The following is a 13,447-nucleotide window of genomic DNA, read 5'->3' as shown; positions in this document are numbered from 1 at the left end:
CGAGTCTCCTCCAAAGCTTCTATTCTGGTTTCAGGATGATGCTATCTGGGTTCCTGTGTCGAACCTCCAGATGCAGGCAGGGGGAGGGGAGAGGAAGGCAGCTGAAACATGGCTCCAGAGCAAAGCTCCTGCCCAGAAACACGACTGCTTGACCCTGCCTGGGGCCAAATCCCACTGGCCAGGCAGGTGCCAACCCAGTGCTGAGCTGCCATCCCTCCTGCACCCCTGACCCCATGTCAGGGCCCTGATTTCCCTGGAATAGGCATCCAAACCAGTACTCAGCTATTGCCTGCGGGAGGGCATCAGTCCCGCCAGCTGCAGGTGAAAACCTTGGGAGCTCAGGGCAGCAGGAGCGAGGCTGGATTCAGTCAGGCCCCCAAGGAATTTGAAAGAGACACATATATTCCTGACCCAGATTCAGGCACTCTCTGAAGAAAAGCAGATGCCAACCGTGCAACCAGCTCTGCTGAGCTGTAACAAAACCTCGTGCCGTGCCAAGCCTGGCAGAGGCTGAGGAAAAGCACAGCCCTGACACAGCGCTGGAGAACCGGCGTTTGCTGTGCAAGGGTGGCTGAAAGAAAGTATCTAGGGAAAATTATTAAAGTGGGGTTGATCTTCTCTTCCCCTGCAATTTGTGTGCCAGTGTGGAGCCAGACAACACCCTCAAGAAAGGACGACAATCCCAACATCAGCACAAGAACTGGAGGCAGCACCCAAACCAGGAACCCAATCCCTGACACCCCAAATCACAGTTTCATCCCACACCACACACAGCCAGGGATGCCATCACACCCCGTACCACAGGAGCATGCACATCCCAGACTGGGGGTATGTTCTGCAGACGCAGGGTGACAGCAGCTATAGTGACCTTCTCTGCACTGCCAGCACGGCCAAAGACAGCAGAGCCTGGAGGGGAAAGGAGGCTGGGCAAGAGCTCCAGGAAAAGTCACTGGCAAACCCACGGCCCTGCCTGGTGCTGTCCAAAAGTCAGCCAGGGAACCCTCACCCAAGGTAAGGACACAGTTTCAGCAAGGAAAAGCCTGCAGGACCAGGGCAAGCAGGGACTTGCAACCCCTCACACCATGTGGCTCCCCAGAGAGGCAGCTGGTCCTCTCTCCTGGAGATCCTACAGGGAGGGACTGGCAGGGACAAGCCGCTGCAGGGCTTGTTGTTAAATGGGAGGGCTTGGACAGTCCCCTGCTAAAGTGACCTTCAGAGCACCCTGACAACAGCAACCAGAGGCTGATGCAGCTGCCAAAAAAGCCTCCTGACCTTCAGCAGTGACCTTGGTGGTGGCATCCTCGCAGCAGAGGTCATCCACCACCCTGAGCCTGACTGTGGTCTCCAGGTGGCTCAGCAGCTTCCCTGGATGTGCCTATCCAGGCTGGGAACCCTGCATGCCCCGGGGGCTCCCCAATATTGGCACAGCATCCCTTTCCCCAGCTGGTACCAACTCCTTGCACGGGGCAGCCCTGCACCATCTCCATCCTCATCCATCCTCCATCCCTGTCTATCCTCACTCCCACACATCCTCATCTCCTTCCACCCTCCATCCCCACTTACCCTCCATCCCCAACCACTCCAATCCCAATCCACCCTCCACGCCCAGAGAGGAGCAGCCAGACCCCCAAAGCTGTTCCCCTTCCCCCATGTTCTCCATCTATCACCAGCTCCAGAGTCAGAGACTGGGGGTAATTTTTCCCTCTGCACTAAGTAGGGTTTTCTAAATGATGGGAAGCAAGAGCCCATTATCCGGCTGCATCGCCCACCCCCACGGCTCCCTGCAGGGCATGAAATAACCACCTGCCAGCTCCCCAGAGCCCCGCGCCGTGGCAATGAGATCGCAGCTTCCCCTGTCACTATTGTCAGAGCAAAATTTAGATACCTGGTAATGAGGAGGTTTAATATGACAGATGAGAGGTTGACTCATTAAAAAAAAAGAGCGAGAAGGAGAGGGAGCTGAATTCGGGGTCGGATCCTGCGCTCAGCAAATCAGGAGGCTGTCACAGCCGACCCCGCACTGGTGGGGAGCAGAGGCAGTTCTCGACCACAAACCAGCCCCACACTAGGGACTTTCGCTGGTGCTGAGGCCACAGGGAGGAAAGGGGAGGCATGGAGGGGGTGGACATGGCTACAGTTTTTGAGGACATCCAGTTCTGCTCCCCATGGAGCTGCCTCCTGCTCTGGGGTGGGAGGATCTGATCAGGGAAAAGCCTCAGCACCCAATGGCAGGGATATTTCACTTCAAGGGCTTTTCTCTCATAATGGACTGTACAGCAGCATCCCAACATCACCTCCATTCTCCTCGGCACCCCCATCCTGAGGGTGCACCCAGCCCCCAGTGCAGCCTGGGTGCAGCACCCTCACTTTGGGTCACCGCCACCACTGTGGTCACCAAGGACACTGATGACTTGTGTGTCCCCAAACACAACACGCCCAAGGGGGACAATCACTGCCTTCAGCTCCAGCACAGGGGGCAGGGTCTCAGCACTGGGACCCAATGGGGCAGCTCAGCAGCATCAGGGCAAAGTCCTCCCTGCTGGGAATTTAGGGGCTCTCCATTAAGGGGACGGGACTTCCTCCAGTAACAGAGGGGACACCTCTCTCCTCCTGATGGGTTTTACCCAGGGGAAATTCCATGAGACCCAACTGCTGCTCCAGGCCATCAATGAGAGCAACAGAAACCCACAGCAGCCCCACAGGACATGGCTGAGAGTGAAACTGTCCCAGGGGAAACTCTGCTCTTCCCTCTTGTGTCAGTGGGATGAGGATTTGGGATATGTCCTCTGCACACAGACTGGGACATCCTACTACCCTTTACACAAGGGCACTGTGGCACAAATCATGAAATCCTAGAAGGGTTTAGGTTGGAAGGAAACTTAAAACTCATTCCAATCTCTGTTCCAAGTTGCTCCAAGCCTCATCCAGCCTGGTCTTGAACACTTTCAGGGATGGGGCAGCCACAGCTTCTCTGGGCACCTCGTGCCAGCGCCTCACCACCCCCAGAGGGAACAATTTCCTCTCAATATCCCATCTAAATCTGCCTGCTGGTAGTGGGAAACCATTCCCCCTTGTCCTATCATTACCTTGTCCCTCCCCATCCAGGGATAAAGTCCCTCTCCAGCACTTTTGAAGCCCCTTTAGGCTCTGGAAGGAGCTCTAAGGTCTTCCTGGAGCCTTCCCTTCTTCAGGCTGAAGAGCCCCAGCTCTTCCAGCCCCATCTCCATCTCCAGCCCAGACACATACTCAGCAACTCTGTGCCATCCCCACGCAGGAAGGGACACCCCAGAGCAGCTTTGCAGACCCTCCAGCACCCAAGGTCCAGAGCGGGCTCAGCCTGGGAGCCAGGGCTGCCAAGAGGCCAGAGGTTCCCAGTGTCACCCTGGAACTCAGCCCCTGAGCACAATCCTCCCTTCCCGTGCACAGCCTCAGGAGCGCCATTCCCAAGGGCTCAGCCCTTTCCCAAGGGCCACCAAGACCTTTCAAACCAGCCTCCCACAATCATTTCTTTGTTGGTTTTGCTCCCCCAAGCACTGGCGAGCAACAGCCGTGGTGCCCAAAGTCACGGGGCTGCTGCTGTTATTTGCATCTACCCACTGCTGACTGCATCCATGGCCAAGGCAACCATCACTTCCACTGGGTCCTAAGCAGGAAATGCAGAAGCAGATGTTGCTCCTGCATTGTCCCAAGCCACACTCTCCATCAGGGTTCACGTGTCTTCAGCTCCTGGGAAGGAAGCACCAGGTCCCCATGGGCTGCAGGGTGCAGCACTCATCCGGGGTGCAAAGGAGCTGCTGAAGTCAGGAGCTTCACCAGCTCCACTTGACCAGTCAAAGGACAAGAAGCAAAAGATCTTAATTTGTCACTCATATGGCAATGCTAATTACTGTGAGGGTGATGCCATAGCCGAGATCACTAGAGGAGTCCCTTGAAGAGATTGATGGAAAAAATCTGACCAACACCAACAGGACCAGGCAGGATCATGCTCCTGTCTCCATCCCAGTGCTCAGACTGCACCGTCACAGCTCCAACCTGCCCATGGCACTCCCAGATTGGAAACAAAGCCACAAAATTCATCATTCTGGCTATCTGCCTTTCTCAGAGGTGGACATGCCCACCCATCTTTACACATTTCCCAAAACCCACTTTGGTCCATAGCCACAGGTTCGTGCCCAGAGCACACTGCCATAGTACAGCTGGAGAATCACCACGAGATTGTTATTTCATTTCATAAAGGAAACAAAGGCCCAAACCCAGCATGAATTATTTGGGACTGCAAAAGCATTAAAAACAGCGATCAAGGCCCCAAGATTCCTTGGCCCCAAGATCTACAGCTGAGGAGTCACCAAATCCCACCATGAGGCACAGACCATGGTCCGGCTGTCACTGAACCCCAACCCAACTCACTCTAACCAAACAGGAGGAACCGGGACAAGATGCCACATGGCAAAGACGGGTTTAACTTCCCCTTCCCCTGTGCTGCCTTGAAAACACGGTGTCTCCAACCCAGCACATAAATAACATCAGCCACCACCAGCACTCCGCTATCCAGAGCCCAAGCAGGGCTCCACTGGAGGATCCCAGGGTGCCCAGAGCTGCTGCAGCCAAAGCCAGGCTGGGGAGAGAGACACGAACCAGCTCAAGGTCCTTCGTCCCCAGCATGACTCAGGGCTGCTGGGACCACGGGATGCTCCCCATGCCACAAAGGCTTTGCCATCAGCCAGGACCTGACCTCGCTCCCCAGCTCAGCCACAGCTTGTACCCACATGCATCCTGAGCCACATGCCAACGAGCCAGAGGGCTGAGAATCCAGCCCCAGCTCATGAGGCAGCTCAAATGCACCAGGACAGCTGGTTCTCAGCTGTTGCTGCTCACTCACAGGATGCACATTCCTGTCCCAGGCACACAAATCCCGTCCTCCTGCTCCCTGGCACCGCCTGGGCCACCGCCGTGAGGCCGTGACGTCTGACACGGCAGCTACTCACAGACCTGGGTGATGGCTTCCACTGGGACAGACTCATCCAGAGCCCATCCCAGCACACATCCTCCAGGAACAACATTCTGTCTTGAAATGGGATTTTTAAAGGCCAAACTCTGTGTTTCAGCAAGGGGGATTTAGGTGGTGGGGGAAGGTCCCCAACCAGCTGAGCCCTTCTCTCATGTGCACCAAGAGCCCCATGCCAGAGGGGTGATGAGTTTGGCCAGCCCTAGGGATGCCCACATGCCCCTCAAAGGACATCCCAGCAAAGGCTGAGGGTGATGCTAGGAGAGCAAGAGGGATGCCCAGACACTGTGGGAAATGGCAGCATTTGGCACTTTCCAGAAGCACTATCACATTCTGGCACACTCCAAAATCCCGTGCCAGAACATCACTGGCACATGACCATAGCTCGGGCCAGCCACATTATGAGAGGGATGGCAGAAAAACCACTGGGATGCTCTTCCAACACAGAGGAGATGGACCCCAAGGGCAGATAACGAGCCACTGTGAGTGCAGGAATGTCACGGATAAACACCAATCACAATTCCTCTTGGAAAAGGAAAAATACTGGGGAAGAAAATCAAATACCACCGTTTTTTGTCAATACCCCCCATGCAAAGGTGGGATGAGAAAAAGTGAGGCATGAGTTTGTAGAAAGAAATGAAAATATTTCGGTCACAATCTTTGCTGAAGGGTGGGGATGTAAAAATGTATCAATACAGAGATGTCCAAATGGGTTGTTTGCCCAAAAGAGGAGCAGGAGGAGGAAAGGGCTCTGCAGCTGTTGTTGCCCAGGGCAGTACTGAGGGCAGCCACTGAGTTCCAAAAGCAGAAACCTTGGGACCCTGTAGTGGTTCTGACAACAAAGGAGATCACCTTGTGACAAGTCCCTCCAAGTCAAGCAGAGGGGAGAACCCACCCCACCCACCCCCAGCAATGGGTAAAGGGCTGGGTTTAACCCAAAGCACACCCAAAGTTTATCCTCCAGCCCCATCCATGAGCATCAGAGCTAGGGCAGCACATGCCTGGGAAGGGAAACACTTCTCCCTCTCTCCCTCTTGGGAAGAAAACACTAAAAGTACTTCTGGAAGACCCCCTTCCTATGGGCTCTGCACCTCCATTTTCACAGACATGGATATAAAGATTATCAGCATTATTAACTGTAACCCCAAAGCAGCAATGGCATAAAAAACCCCGAAAAAATCAAATGGAAAAGGATTTTTCTAGGATGAGCCAAGCTCAGCACTGCTCCCAGCCCCACCACATCCATCCCCACCACATCCACCCCAGCCAGGCTGGGCTTTAGAGCAAAACAAACATTTAGGAAACAGTCAAGGGAGGAGAAGGACCAGGACAGAGAGCCCCAGTGTGACACTTCGCCTGACATCCAGTGCCTGGTACCCGGCTCACCTCCGGCGTGGCCCCAAGCTCCTGCTGGGCATCCAGCCCTGGCCAAAAGGACCTAGCACCAAGCAGGAAGGTGTTAAAAGTCCCCAGTACCAACCTCTGAGGAACCACAATAAATAACCTCTGAGTAAACACAGCGGCTGCTCCCCATTCGCCTTCCTGTTTGCTTTCGCAGATCCGGGCTGGGACATCCACTTCCAGCTGCTGGCCCCATCCCGTCCCGGCGCAGCCGAGCTCGGGCCGTGCCAGCGGCGGCACCCTCCCACCCCAGCGTCAGGACCCGGAATCGTCCCTGCCACAGGGGACCACGGCCTTCCAAAAGAAATTTATCCCCCGAGACAGGCACTGACCCTGCATCTGAGCCCGCGCCTGCTGCCTCTTCCTTCCTGGTCTATGTTTTGATTCTAAAAAGAGGAAATCTCAGCTCACCCACTCCCCATCAGGGAGCCATGCCCCTCCTCTGTGCCTCAGTTTCCCCCTCTCTCCAGCACAGCAGCCTCACATCACTCAAACCCTCCTCACCCTCGCTGCCCACCCAGCCCTGGAACAAAAAAACAAAAAAACAAAAAAAACAAAAAAAACAAAAAAAAAAAAAAAAAAAAAAAAAAAAAAAACAAAAAAAAAAAACAAAAAAAAAAACCACAAAAAAAAAAGCAACGGGTCCTGATTTGCGGGCACTTCTGAAAACAAAGGAGAGGGAAAAGCAACAAGCGGCAAACTCACAGCGAGGATCTGTGTCAGAAGCAACAAGGGGGTCCGGGGCAACCCCCCCGGCGGAGCAGCGCCGACCGCCGAGGCTGACAATAGATAAGGGTCTAAATTGGGCGCTGGGCTCCGGGCTCTGTAAGGCGATCGGGGTGGGGGAGCGCCGGGCTGTTTATTTGGCTCCAAACTCCGCACCGACACTGCAGCGTCACCCGTGTTTAAAACAGGAAGGAACGAAAAGAAGTGAGGGGGGAATAAAAAAAAGAAAGAAAGAAAGAAAGAAAGAAAAAGGGAGAAAAGTGCGCGTATACGTTGAACAATAACAACAAAATTAAAAAAAAAAATCAAGAGAAAATGAGCCGGGGGAGGGGGGAAATAAAAGGAAACCCAGTTGGGCTGGCGAGGTTTAAAGCGACGCCTGCTTTAAAAAAAGAAGTTGCTAATTTTAACTCTCCAGTGGAAAGAGTGAGAGGTACTTACAGGAGACAGGGTGGCTGCGTCCTTCTCCACGGCTGCTGCGCGCTGGCGGCCGGCAGGAAGCGCGGGATGGAGCCCGCGGCCAGCGCCGGCCCCGAGCCCCCCGAAACCCCGAGCGGGGCTCAGCGGCTGAAGGGCAGAGGCAGCTGCGGAGGCTGGAGGGGGTGGTGAAGGCTGCGGGGGGAAGGGAGCGGCCAGAGCTTGCCAAAAGCAGCGCCCGGGCTCGCTTCCTCCGGCAGCGCGAAGCCGCGGCGGGACTGGGACAGGGGCAGGGGACGCCGCAGGACCCCCGGGGAGGGAGGCGTGAGCCAGCTGCTGGGTCAGATGACATTTCTGCGCCGACGTTTCTGACCAAGCTGGCTTTTCCCCAAGGGAAAAGGGCTTTGAAGACAGGTTTGTTTTTTGTTTTTTTTTCTTCCCGACCAGTGGCAAAATAGCGGATGAGCTCAGAACCCAAAGCGCAGGGCAGAGCCATGACCAGAGAAGGCCACCCGGCTCCACGGGGACTGGAAAGGTGACCTCCAACAACTCGGCCACATTTCAGCTGCGGCAAACACAGCAGGAACACACTGCTTTACCAAATTCAGTATTGCACGTCCAAAAGAGTGGGGGTTTCAGTGCATCCACTGGCTGGATTTTACAAGCTCTCCCTGGAGATCGGGAGGATCTTGCCAGATGCCAAGTGCCAGGTGCCAGGTATGGTGGCACGCTCACACCTCGGGCAGAGTGGGAGCCTGGAAGTTGCAAACTCTAACTGCCAAAGAGCCTTCAAGAGAACGCAGGCAAGGCATCAGACGGCAGAGGAACAGATCTGGTGACCCAAGGGCTCTTTTCAAGCAGCTGGAAATCAGCCTCAGGCTGCAAAATCTCACCGGGAGAGAAGCAGGGTGGCACAGACATTGCATGCAGGGACAGACACGTGATTCACTGAGCATGGCTGCAGCAAGACGATGTGTTTCCCATCTTCAGGACATGAAAGAGTTGATTCAATTAAGGTCACAGGCCCTAGACGGGTCTTCTGTCACAGAAGAAGGTTTGCCTGGTTTGCCTCAAACGGGGCTGGCCTCAGACAAAATGCCTATTGATCGCAGGCAGCGATGCTGCACGTCGAGGACGCGAGGACGTGGCTTCAGTGGGATTAAATTGCCCGGTGCCGGCCGTCACACGCTTCCGAGGCTGGGTCGATATTGCTCCTCTAATTGCTCGGCTCCTGTCACTCGCAGAGCGAAGGGGACAAGTCTTAAAGCAGTCCCCAGAGGTGCTTTTCAAAATCCTCCTCCCCGAGCGCACCACTTGCTGAGCTGCAGTTGCAGAAATTGCTAAACAGCTCTTCCCCACTCAAAACTCTGTGCTGGCACCAGCAGCAGCACAAGGGCTTTGCAGAAGGACACTGCCAACCCAAACCCCAAGAATTTGTGTGAAACTAAAGAACAAGGAGCTGCTGTCACTGGTCAGGACGGAGCTGGCAGAGCTGTCTCCAGCAGCAAGGAGTGATGTGGGGGAGAACCAGTTACTGAGAGATCCTGTCACTGCCCACCAGCACCCGCGCTGGGCAGGGAATGTGCACGGTCCAGCGGGACCGCGTTGTTCGGGAGCCAAGGAGGGTCCTGCCCTCCATGCACACCCCACAGCAGACAGACCCCATCACCCCAACACTCCAAATAATCATCCAGCACACAGAAACACAAGCCCCATAGCTGGTACTTGTTTGTGCCCAGAGCGAATGGGTCAGAGCTGGTCCCACACCAGCACCCAGAACACTCCTGGAGCGCTCAGCTCACAGTGGGACAGACTCAGGCGAGCCCTCCAACCCTCCTGTGCCCTGGCACAGAATGGCCCATTGCTGGCACACACCAAGCACCCCTGAGACACTCCCCCTGACCCAGCCTGGGGAGCTGCTCTTGGTTTCTATCAGCAGATGAAGCCCTTGGTGTTGACCTTGCAGAGGACACAGTGATGCTGCACCCATCTCCCACTACCAGGCCTCCAAATAAATTACCTGCCCCCTCTCCAGCACTAAAAGCCATCACAACCCCACAAAAGTGCTCACTAAGCAGTCGTGACAGAGCCCCCTCCGTTCAGGAGCTGGGCATATCATTTTTTAAAATCTTTCCTTTTATTGATTTCACTCTCAGGTACAGAAGATGCATTACATGAAACCATAGAGCCCTCATAAACCAGCCTGAGGTGGTGTCTGTACCACAACCTCACTGCAGACACAGGAGACACAAACATTTACTGTAAGAGCAATAAACAGGCCAAGAAGGTTGAAAAGGAAGAAAACCTGGACGTGAGGCCCTCTCCCAGAAGCATCTTATTTCAGAGGAATGCAAGGGACAAAATAGCATCAGGTTTGGCCACACCGGGAGAAAACAGGGCAGGAAATCCCTCTTCTGCTGACACACAGGGCTGTGTTGCAAAACACCCCAAAAGCCTCAAATCAGTGCTGTAGCTACGGCTGGGAGCCATCAGAGCTGTGCCAGATGGGGAAGTGAAGGGGAAGATGGGCACTGGAGAACAGCAGCAGCACCCACTGTTGGGCACCCCCTCGCTGCCCTGCTCTGGGGGCTCTGCTGTCCCACCTCGCACACCAGGACCCCGTGTGCAGAGCAGTGAACAGGGCACAGGGGAGCAGCGTGTTCCCTGTGCCCTTCCAGCAGCAGACCTCACTGCTCCTCCTGTCCCTGGAGCAGAGCTGCAGGGTCCAGTTGGCACCACTGTGGGAGCCTGAGACCCTGGAGCTGCATCCAGCTGCATCCTCTGTGGGACCCTCTGCTCGCTCCCAGCCTGCAGCAGGGGGGACACATGGCCAAACAAACACAAAGTTTGGGATTTCCCTCATACCTGCTATGCAGCCTCCTGCATCTTCTGCTCCTGCCAGAGATGAGCTGCAGCCACCGCTCCTCAATCCAACTGCAAAGACAAAGCGACCAGCCATCAGTCTGAGGGGACAGAGGCAAGGACAAGGACTCCTCACAAGTCCCATCCAAGCACAGCTAGATGGAGGTAACACTGAGGGGAGCCCAGTAACCCCTGATGGGACAAGGGCTGCAGGGCCCCCCTGCACTGCCCTGATCCTTAGCATCACTGCAAGGGCCATGCAGACTGGGTGGGACCTGGCCAGGCACCTGTAGGGATCCAGGGATCCAGGAGCTCTGGGGCTATGCAATGTGGAAAGCATCTCAGTGAGACCAGAAGGAAAGAAATTAATAGGAGTTCAGGAACGAAGCAAATCATAAACCAAGTTAACATTAACAAGGGATGTGGCCCAGGCCAACAGCACGGCCGGCAGAGAGTTGCTCAAAGTTTAGGTGAACTTTGTGTTTTCTGGGAAGATTCTCATGCACATCCCACAAGAAAAAGCACTGATCTACTTGCTCAGACACTCTCCCAGGGAATGCACGCAGCACATGCGCTTGGCCCGAGGAGAAACTGCCATGGCCCAGAAGGAAATACAGCTCCTAAACTCATCCCACTCACCACTGGAGATGGGAGGAGACCCATGGGGCAAAGCCCAGTGGCTTCAGCTGGCCTTGTGCTGGTCATCTACTGGTGGTCACAACCATCTGGCACTTGTGCAGACCCCATTACCACAGCACAGTCCCACGAGAGGAATGGTGCTGAACAAAAGGGAAACTGAGGCACGGAGGCCAGCACCCGCTCTTCAAATGCCCCACGAGCTCCCAAGCTGCAGCCTCAACCCCAGCACCTGCAACAGAGCGAGGAATTGTGCTCAGCTTTCCGGCGTCCTCATCCTCTGCTCCAACCACAAAACCAGCCTTCCTCCCCCGGCTGCCTCCCCTCCCACAGCCAGCTCATTTCCTGACATTACAAAATTCAGCCTGAACAAAGCCGGAGTGAGGAGCGCGTGGCTCCGTCCGGGGCTGCGCCTTCCTCTGGCTCCCCAGGAGCCAAGCAGAGGGGACACCCCTCAAAGCTGAGGTGCCAAGTGGCTCTCCAGCCTCAAACCTCACAGCACTTGGGCTGGATCCTGCGAACAGACCGGTCACAGGGATTCCCTCATCAGGACAGACAGACAGACGAGTCTGTCTTCTACAACGGGGGAGGAGTGGGGACAAGGATGGGGGCTCCAGCTACTGCCACACTTTGCACCCATTACTCCCAGACCAACCTGTCACCGTCCCAGGACCACTCCTTTATTTCCCTGAATAAAACAGTGTCCTACAGAATGACCTACACTCGGGGACAGGGACACACACAGAAGAAGCACTACCTGGCAAGTGCCATGCCAGGACGAGGGAAGTGGTGTTTAATGCAAAGGATCTCTTAATGGGTTCCTGAACCTCCTCTTGGTCCCAGCAGCTCTCTCTGGTCTCAGCACTGCAGTGCTTTGCAGGGCTGGTGGAACAGCCCGTGGGGACCTGGGACCACAGGCTAGGCTGAGTGGAGGATGTGGCCGAGGTCTGCGTCCAGGCTAGCTCTGCTCTGGGGGCTTGTGGCCAGCTCTACAGCCCACTAGGATGGACTGGGGGACACATGGCCACGCAAGACCTCCCATGTCTGCAAACAGAGTTGTTTCCTCTCAGTGGGAGACGCCACTAGACAAGCCAGGAATGTCCATTTCCACAGGCTCCAGGATGCCCACGGTGCCATGGGACAGCCAGTACAGCCACACAGCCACCGCTCACAGACTGACAGAACTGCCCATGGCTGGTGGTTGGCAGCAGCTACATCCCTGGCTCCCACAGCCCACCAGGCCATAAGGACGATGATTTCTGCACAATACCCGACCCCACAGTCCCCAGATTGTGACAACTAACGGCAGTGCCCTTGCCAACACAATCTGGCAGATGATCTGCCCCTTGTAGGGCCAAGGTGGGGCACTCCAGGGCGAGCAGGATTGCTCTTGGGGTGTTCAGCCTGCAGGCAGTTCTGACATTGCAGGATTGCAGCCCAGTGTCATCTGAGACAGGGAGGAACAGCACCCATGGGGTGACAGTCCTGAGGCCCTGACCCTCTCCAACCCAACAGCTCCAGGGCTGCCTCGTGCCCTGCCCAAGCTGCAGAAGCTGTTGCCCTTTGGACCTGCTGGTACATCCAACACGAGCAAACCCCAGTGAACCCCCAAGTCCCTATTTTGCAACATTTTGGGCTGGTACAAAGGAGCAAAGCCCCCACTCACTGGCACTGCCAGCTCCCTTGCCTGTCCATGCATGTCCTTTGCCCCGCCAAGCGAGCATCCTGGCACTGCTCCCAGAAACTCTGGAGTATTTCAAAAGGTGACCTGCATGGGGAGAGCAGGCCCCCGTGAGGGGCGGGGGCTGGCTCAGGCCACTGGCTGCCCCCAGGGCTCCTGAGCAGCTCCCAGCTCTCACCACACCACACACATGCCTTGGAAGCCTTCTTGTTATGAACAGAGAAATGGTGCCCAGGGAAGAGGAAAAGGATCATGTTTTCAAAATGTTCAACATGTTCATGTTATTTTATAAGCTGAGGGGAAGAAAACACATAGGGGAGGGATGGAGGTGGCAAAGGCAAGTGATTTCCCTTTTCTGATGAAAAAAGAAGGGGAGAGAAAGGGGTAAAGAAAAGACAATCTTTGTGTCCAGCTTTGGGGCAGAAATTCTGAGCAGGTGCTAACACTGTTCCTATTTGAAAACCAAACCTTTGGTTTCACAAGTAAACCAAAATTCCTGAGAGCAGGAGAATGAGGGGAACCTCCTGGGACCCCCATTTTTAACAGGTGCAGTTAGGCTGGCACAACCTGCCACACAAAGGCAGCAGATGCTGGGAGCTGCTCCAGCCAGCCCATAAGGATCCTGGAGGATGTGCAGGAATGGCTTTTGGTGACTTCCCTGGATATCTGCTTAGCTGATGCTTAGCAGCCCCTGTGCCACAGCTGGTCTTTGCTCATAC

General features: G+C 55.3%; 1 protein-coding gene across 8 annotated transcripts in view; it reads right to left on the bottom strand.

The window, feature by feature from the left end:
- MEF2D (myocyte enhancer factor 2D) overlaps positions 1–13,447 on the bottom strand; it is a 76,810-nt gene that overhangs the window by 41,306 nt on the left and 22,057 nt on the right. For 4 of the 8 annotated variants that reach the window (XM_063420445.1, XM_063420436.1, XM_063420443.1 and 1 more), the window contains exon 2: positions 10,415–10,483. The exons of 1 other annotated variant lie outside the window; for it this stretch is intronic. The gene's annotated coding sequence lies outside the window, so the exon portion shown is untranslated. Of the gene's footprint in view, positions 1–7,111; positions 7,453–7,573; positions 8,231–10,414; positions 10,484–11,050; positions 11,073–13,447 lie in introns of those variants that run through there. 3 more of the 8 variants (XM_063420439.1, XM_063420440.1, XM_063420441.1) reach the window with 3 other exon arrangements.

The sequence above is a fragment of the Prinia subflava genome, chromosome 31 (assembly GCF_021018805.1).
Source record: "Prinia subflava isolate CZ2003 ecotype Zambia chromosome 31, Cam_Psub_1.2, whole genome shotgun sequence".
In the NCBI taxonomy this organism is placed as follows: domain Eukaryota; kingdom Metazoa; phylum Chordata; class Aves; order Passeriformes; family Cisticolidae; genus Prinia; species Prinia subflava.
The sequence above is the reverse complement of the archived record's forward strand: the minus strand, read 5'-3'. Positions and strand labels throughout refer to the sequence as shown.